This window comes from Molossus molossus, unplaced genomic scaffold (assembly GCF_014108415.1).
Source record: "Molossus molossus isolate mMolMol1 unplaced genomic scaffold, mMolMol1.p scaffold_m16_p_6, whole genome shotgun sequence".
Lineage (NCBI taxonomy): Eukaryota > Metazoa > Chordata > Mammalia > Chiroptera > Molossidae > Molossus > Molossus molossus.
The window spans coordinates 64035868-64044207 of NW_023425399.1; the positions used below are offsets into that span (position 1 = coordinate 64035868).

Here is an 8340-nt window from a genome sequence, read left to right on the forward strand (position 1 = left end):
TTGAACTATTTATCTTGTCTCCTGCCACTGTCCTCTGCTTGCCCAGCACATCTGTTCCAAAGCCTTTCCTAGGACCTGTCCCTGGGTCTCTGGAGGCTGCTCCTGTCCCTGTGTCTCAGGTCTTGCACTTTCTCTGAGAGGCATTCTCTGAGCACCCAATGAACGGTATCCCCTCACCTCCACTTCCGTGTCTTTCCTGAGACCACCTTGGCTTCTCCTCATACCTCTTTTTACTTCCTTTGTTCACTGCTTGGGAAGGTCAGCTTATGGGGCAGGGACCCCTCTGCCTGTTTAGCAGAGCATCTCTGAGCTCAGAGCAGGGCTGGGCACTGGCAGGCATTTATAAAATGCCAGTTAAAATCATTAACTAGCCCTGGCCGGTTTGGCTCAGCGGTTAGAGTATCGGCCTGCAGACCAGAGAGACCTGGTTCGGTTTCCACTAAGAGCACTGTATCTCGGGTTTCAGTTTGTCCCCAGCCCCAGTTGGGGTCGTGTGGGTGGCAGCCAGTCAATGTGTATCTCTTACATCAATGTTTCTCTCTCTCTTCCTTCCTCTCTCTCTTCCACTCTATCTGAAGATAAATGCAAATATGTCCTTGGGTGAGGATAAAAAAAAAATCATTAACTAGCTACAATGGAATATTGCTCAGTTATACAAAAAAAATGAAATCTTGCCATTTGTGACAACATGGATGAAACCTGAGGGCATTATGCTAAATGAAAATGTCAGACAGAGACTGACAAATACAGTACAATCTCACCTATATGTGGAATCTAAAAACAAAACAAAACAAAACACACCCCAAAATGAGCTCATAGATATAGAGAATAAATTGCTGATTGGGAGAGACAAGGGGCAGGGGTGAGGGGATGGGTAAAGTTGGTCAAAAAGTACAAATTTTTCCCAGGCTCAGTTGGTCGGAGCATGTTCCCATGCACTGAAGGGTTGAGGGGCTGCTTCCCAGTCAGAACACATGCCTGGGTTTCAGGTTCTGTCACCAGTTGAGGCACATGCAACTGATCAATGTTTTTCTCACACTGATGTTTCTTTCTCTCTTTAAATCAGTGAAACATATCCTTGGGTGAGGTTTAAAAAAAGTACAAACTTCAAGCCTCCAATTATAAAATAAATAAATCATGGGATGTAACGTATAGCATGGCAACTATGAGAGATGGACATGGACAAAGATTCCCTTAGAGCTGCAGAACGGGATGCCCTTGGATGTGAAAGAGCTTGTCCTGGACAGCAGTCTGTCAAATGAAGGCAAAATCCAAGGCCTCACAGATGAATGAATTTGAAGAACTGGAGTTCTTAAGTATAATCAACGAAGGCCTCACCTCAGTTGCAAACTTACCAAAGTTCAATAAACTTAAGAAGCTTGACTAGGACTTCCAGCCAAGATAGCAGTGCAGGTAAACACTCCGCTCCTCCTCCCACAACCACATCAAAATTACAACTACACTGCAGAACAATGATCATACAGAACTGCATGAAATTGAGCTGAATAGAAGTCCTACAGCTACAGAGTTGAAGCAACCACATAGAGACTGGGAGGAGGGGTGGAGATGTGGAGCAGGCTGGTCCCACACCGTGGCTGACAGATTAAAATGGGGGGGAGGTATCTCAGCTGTGGAGGTGCCCCCTTGAGGAGCAAGGGGTCCCAGTCCCACACCAGTCCCCCAGGCCAGGATTCCAGTGCCAGGAGGAGAAGTTTCCATGACTTCTGGCTGTAAAAAGCAGCAGGGAATGAGGCTGAGGGAGACTGAGGCTTCTGGAGCCCCAGACAGTTCCTCTTAAAGGGCCTGTACACCAGCTTACTCAGACTGACTCCCTCTGAGCTCTACAATAGGCTTTAAAGGCACCAAAGACATATGGGAGGGACTGAAGTGTTTGACATCAGAGCTAGAGCTGGAGGGGCAGCTTTCTCCCAGGCAGAAGTGCTGGCAGAAGCCATTGTTCATTTGATGAGCACTACCCCCACAGAGCCAGGAGTTGTGCACCATATCTGCTACTCCATCGACCTGGATCACATTGTTTGCCCTATAACACCCAAGTTTTGGGCCCACCAAGCTGTTTCCAGTGGCTTTACCATAGGATTGGCCTGTTTTGGCTCATGCTTCAGATTTACCTAAAATCTCTCAAACAAGCAGCATCTGGCCTTAGTGAGCCCCACACCTCTTGCTAAATGGCCCCAGGCCTGGCACTAGGAGTAGCCAGCCTTGGTTCACAGCTTAGTTTCTCCTGGGCATCTCCAAGCCCAGCACAAGAAACAGCCATCTGCAGATTGCTTTATAGCTTATGCCAGGTATCCCAGGGCAGAACCCAGGTGATGGCTGACCTTGGTGTGCACCTCTCAGGAGGCCCCAGAACCGGGGCACCCAGTGGACAACTTCAGACCGTGTTGAAGAGGCACCACCCAACTACCTCCACAAGCAACACACTCAAGAGATGGACTCAGCAGGATGGACCAGAGCCCTGCTGAAGTAAGTCCTGCTTGGTGCAGTGGGTCGCTGTACAGCTTGGTCCTCTACAGTGGTCAGAGGTCAGTGGGCAGTGGGCACAGTCAGTCCTTGCAGCTGATCAGCCTTGGGAAATCCCTCCTATTGATATGCCAACAAAAATTAAGGTTCAACTACAATAGGAGGGTATATAGCCCACATGGGGGGTGTACCTTGAATACCCAGCTTGGGTAATCAAGGAGGCTATACCACTGGGTCCTACAGGACACCTACTACAATAGGCCATACTACCAAGCCAAGGAGATATAGCAGCTCTACCTAATACATAGAAACAAACATAGGGAGGCTGCCAAAATGAGGAGACAAAGAAAGATGTCCCAAATGAAAGAACAGAACAAAATTCCAGAAAAAGAACTAAACACAATGGAGACAAGCAATCTACTAGATGCATAATTCAAAACACTGGTTATAAGGATGCTCAAGGAACTAGTGAGAACCTCAAGAGTATAAAAAAGAACCAGTCAGAAATGAAATAAAGGTGCACTAACTGAAATAAAGAATAATTTACAAGGAATCAGCAGTAGAGTAGATAATGCTGAGAATCAAATCAGCAAGTTGGAATACAAAGAAACAAAAAACACCCCATCAGAACAGCAAAAAAAAATGAATAAAAAAAAATGAGGATAGTGTAAGGAGCCTTTAGGACAACTTCGAGCATACCAACATTCACATCACAGGGGTGTCAAAAGAGAAAAGAAAGAACAAGAAATTGGAACCCAATTTGAAAAAATAATGACAGAAGACTTTCCTAACTCAGTGAAGGAAACAGACATACAAGTTCATCAAGTGCAGAGTCCCAAACAAGATGAACCCAAAGAGGCCCACACCAAGATACATCATAATTAAAATGCAAAAGGTCAAAGACAAAGAGAGAATCTAAAAGCAGCAAGAGAAAAGCAATGAGTTACCTACAAGGGAGCTCCCATCAAGCTGTCAGCTGATTTCTTAAGAAAATTTTGCACACCCTGGCCAGTTTGGCTCAGTAGTGAGCATCGGCCTGCGGACCAGAGAGTCCCAGGTTCAGTTCCTGCTAGGGGCACATACCGCAAAAACAAAACAAAACAAAACAAACAAACAAAAAAACAAACAAAAAAAAACTTTGCAGGCCAGAAGGGAGTGGCAAGAAATATTCAAAGTGATGAAAAGCAAGGACCTACAACCAACATCACTCTACCTAACATAGCTACCATTTAGAATTGAAGGACAGACAAAGAGCTTTCTGGACAAGAAAAAGCTAAAGGAGTTCATCACCACCAAACCAGTATTACATGAAATGTTGAAGGATCTTCTTGAAGAAGAAGAACAAAAATATGAACAATAAAATGGCAATAAATACATATCTATCAACAACTGAATCTACAAACAAACTATACAAGCAGAACAGAAATAGACTCATAGATACAGAGAAATTTTGTTGGTTGCCAGATAAGAGGGGGTTGCAGGGATGGGTTTAAAAAGTGAAGGGATTAAGAAGTACAAATTTGCTATTAGACTGACAAACCTCAAAGTGAGGGGGGAGGAGGCAGGAAAAGATAAACCAAAAAATGTATATGCATATGTGCATAACCAATGGACACAGACAACAGTGTGGGGAAGGCAGGAGTGGGGAGGAGAGGGTCAATGCAAAAAAAGGGGGGACATCTGTAATACCTTCAACAATAAAGATTTATATAAAGAACATATATGCATATCCCACGGACACAGACAATAGTGCGGTAAAGGCAAGAGAGAGGAAGGCAGGGGTAGATGGAGGTGGGCAAAGGGGGCGAAATGGGGGAAGAATGCAATAATGGCAACATAAAAAATTTTTTTAATAAAAATTAGCAAAGAAATAAAATTTAAAAATAAAGTTAAAAATAATAAACAAGCAGAACAGAAACAGACTCATTGATACAGAGAACTTTTTGATGGTTGCCAGAGGGGAGCAGGGTTGGGGTGATGGATGGAAAAGGTAAAGGAATCAAGACATAAAAATTGGACCCAGCCAGTGTAGCTCACTGATTGGGTGTTGACCCATGTACCAAGAGGTAGCTGGTTCAATTTCTGGTCAGGGCACATGCCCAGGTTGTGGGCCCCATCCCTAGTAGGGGGCATGCAAGAGGCAGCCAATCGGTGTTCTCTCTCATTGATGTTTCTATCTCTCCCTCTCCCTCTCCCTATAAAGAAAAAGTATTAAAAAATAAAACAAGATGTACAAATTGGTTTTTACAAAATAGTCATTGGGGTGTAAAGTATAGCATAGGGGATATAGTCTATAATATTCTAATAACCATGTGTGGTGTTGGATGGGTGTGGTATTGGAGTGATCACTTAAGTTATGTAATATCTGATCACTGGGGTGTATACCTGAAACTAATATGATGATGTATATCAACTGCAATTAAAAATTCAAAATGGTCCGGCCAGTGTGGCTCAGTGGTTGAGTGTTGACCCATGCACCAAAAGGTTGCCAGTTCGATTCTCGGTCAGGACACATGCCCAGGTTGTGGGCCTGATCCACAGTGGGGGGAATGCAGGAGGCGGCCAATCAATGTTCTTTTCATTGATGTTTTTATCTCTCCCTCTCCCTTCCTCTCTCTCTCAAATCAATAAAGGAAAAAAAAATTTTTTTTAAAGAAAATTAAAAATTAATTTAAAAAAAAAAGAAGCAGCAGCAACTTGACTAAGCAATAACTGAATCTCAGGGGGCCTGGAAGTATTGGCAGAAAAGTATCTGAACCTCACTCATCTAAATTTAAGTAGCAAAAAATTTAAAGACCTCAGTACAATAGAGGCATTGAAAAAGAAACCCTCAAGAGCTTTCAACTGTGATGTAACCAAGAAAATATGTTTAAAGCTCCTCCTGCAACTTACATCTTGATGGTTATGACAAGGAAGACAAGGAGGCCCCTGACTCAGATGCCTAGGACTATGTAAAGGGCATAGACCATGAGGAGGAGGACAAGAATGAGGAAGAGTATGGTGAGGATGCTCAGGTAGTGGAAGAGTAAGAGGATGAGGAAGGTGAAGAGGATGATGTGAGTGGGGAGGAAGAGGAGGATGAACAAGGTTATAATGACTGGCAAGTAGACAATAATGAGAGGAAGATGAAGATCTCGGTGAAGAAGGAAGGGGTCAGAAGCAAAAATGAAAACCTGAAGATGAGGGAGAAGATGATGACTAAGTGGAAAACCTATTTTGAAAAATTCTGATTCTGATTTGACTGTTTTTACCTATAACACCCCACACTCAATTCCACCCCCTGAAACTTATTTTTTTCTGATTGTAACATTGCTGTGGGAAGGAGAGGGGAAAAGTGTACAGGGGTTGTGGGGGGAGGGTAAACAGAAGGGGTGGAATAAAATACTATTTTACTGCAAAAAAGTTCTCATCACAAGAAAAAAAATATGTAACTGTGTAGTATTGATATTGGATGTTAACTAGACTTATTGTGGTAATCATTTTGCAATATATACAAATATTGAATCTTATGTTGTCCACCTGATACTAATAGAATTTTATATGTCAATTATACCTCAATAGAAAATAAAATTGTATTACAAATAAAAATTTTAGAAGAAAAATCATTAGTTATTCGTTTTCCTGAGTATAAGATATACAAAAGCCTCTCTTCAGACCAGTAAGTGTCTTTTCACTTGCATTGAGACTGTCTACACAGGCTGGTGCTGCCCTTAGCCTTGCACACAGCGGGGCTGTGGTCCGGAGGGAATAGAGGATCCGGAGTGCCAAATGGGAAGGGGTGGCATTTCTTCCTTCGGGTTCCGAGTCACGCTAGACAGCAGGGGGCGGAGGGGGAGCTCACCCGAGGCGTGTTGGGGAAGAGCCAGCCTGGCCCGTGGCAGCTCGGCTCCAGCACTTGCGCTCCAGATCTTTGACTCCCCTCCAGGGTTGAGCCTCTCACCCGGGCTGCGTCTGCGCGAGTCCTGGGCTTGGCGCTGAAGGTCTCAGAACCAGGCTGCGCCCTCTGGTGGCCACCACTCGCTTTGGGGCCGGACAAATCCTGACACTTCTGCGCCTGCGGGCCCCAGGTCTAAAATCAGAATACAAACAGTACCTATCTCCTAGGCTGTTGTAAGAATTGTCATTTCATACGCACGAAGTGCTTAGAATAGCACCGGGTAGCTAAAGGTGTTAGCTAGCTGTTGTTATTACGTAAGGGAGAGGAAGAAGTCGAGGAAACTAGTGCTGGAGAAATAATGCGCTCCACGCCCACCCTTGGGACCCCGCACTTTGCATACAGCTGGAGCAGTCTCTCAGCAGAAGTCGCTGAGCCAACTGGCACACAATGGGGCAGAGAAAGGAGCCGCTGTTGCCAAAGCCACAGAATAAAGACTTACCCTGCTGACAAATGAGGCGGGATCCCTATTGTCCAAGCACACTCTCACCTCCCCCGCCCGTTAAAAAATTAACCATGCTAACTGGGAATCCAAAGTCTTTGTCTTCACCTGATCCAGTCTGTAGTTCAAAGCTAATCTGTAGACTCTCTGGGAACGTGAAAAGTAAGGTGGTCAACGTTAGAAACCACGGGCCGTACACAGTTACAATCCAGAGATTGCATTATTATTATTTTTTAAATCATTTTCAAAACAAAAATACTTTGCAGACTCCCTTAAGAGAAGAAACGGGTGTGGAAACAAGCTTCCGCTGAGGCAGATCCCCAGCACTCTCCTTCACCAGCGTGATCCGATTAGCTTTCTGTCCTCAGGAGAGGTCACCCGGAGACCAGATGCAAATGCAAATTTGTAGTGAGAAAGGGCGCTGTCTCCAATCTCTACAGCCAAAATGAGAACCAGTTTCCTAGGTGACAGGCTGTGCCATTGTCCTGGGTAAAATCACAGAAGTAAGGAAATAAAAATAAAAATAAAATTGAGCCTGAGTAATGAACTCTCTTAACTAGTAAAAGGTGACTTCCTGAAATCACAGAATTTGCAGACCGTATTCTAATTTATTCTACCTCCCTAATCCTTCCTCCAATCAATATCATCAATGAAAAGTTGGATTATTTATCATTTATTATTCAATTTGTATTAATAGGTAAAAAAAAAAAAAAGTGCAACACTGCAATTTGTGTTTTCACATCTGAGTTATATGTGCTTTTGGTGTAGCCATTAATGTTAAATTCTCAAGTTACAGCAAGACAATGAAGTTCCAATGGGTGTAAAGACTTCCCTTTCTCTGTCTCAGAATTTCAGAGAAATAGCAATCTTCAATAACTTTGTAAATTTGTGGTTTAAATGTATCCATATGTCCTTCCATACACCTACACAGAAACATACAGCTATGTACAAGTACATTGTGTCAAAGACAAAAAAACCCAGATTCATGAATTGCTTAAAGTGAATTAGATCTTCAAATTCACTAGGCTGAAATTTGTCTTTTTTTTTTTTTTAATTTTATTTTTTATCCTCACCCGAGGACATTTTTCCATTTTTTGTTCAGATAGAGCGGGAGGGAGAGAGAGGAAGAGAGAGAGAGAGAAACATCGATGCGAAGGGACACATCGAGTGGCTGCCACCCACACGACCAACCAGGGCCGGGGACAAACTGCAACCGAGGTACGTGCCCTTAGCGGGAACCGAACCCGGGTCTCTCTGTACCGCAGGCCGACGCTCCAACCGCTGAGCCAAACCGGCCAGGGCTGAAATTTGTCTTTTTAACAGTTGCTTGCCCCCCAGTCCCAACCCCCTTCTTGCCTGGCACATTGTTATCAGCATACAGTCACTGAATGTTTGCTCTGGGCCAGAGACTCATTTACAAAGACTGAAATACTTACTGACCTCAACTACTTCACAATCTACTTGGGGAGACAGACACAAGTAA

At 43.8% G+C, this 8340-nt stretch overlaps 1 pseudogene; it reads left to right on the forward strand.

Moving 5' to 3' along the window:
* Window positions 1-1172: 1172 nt before the first annotated feature.
* LOC118619093 lies at window positions 1173-5683 on the forward strand (annotated as a pseudogene).
* The last annotated feature ends 2657 nt before the right edge of the window (window positions 5684-8340 follow it).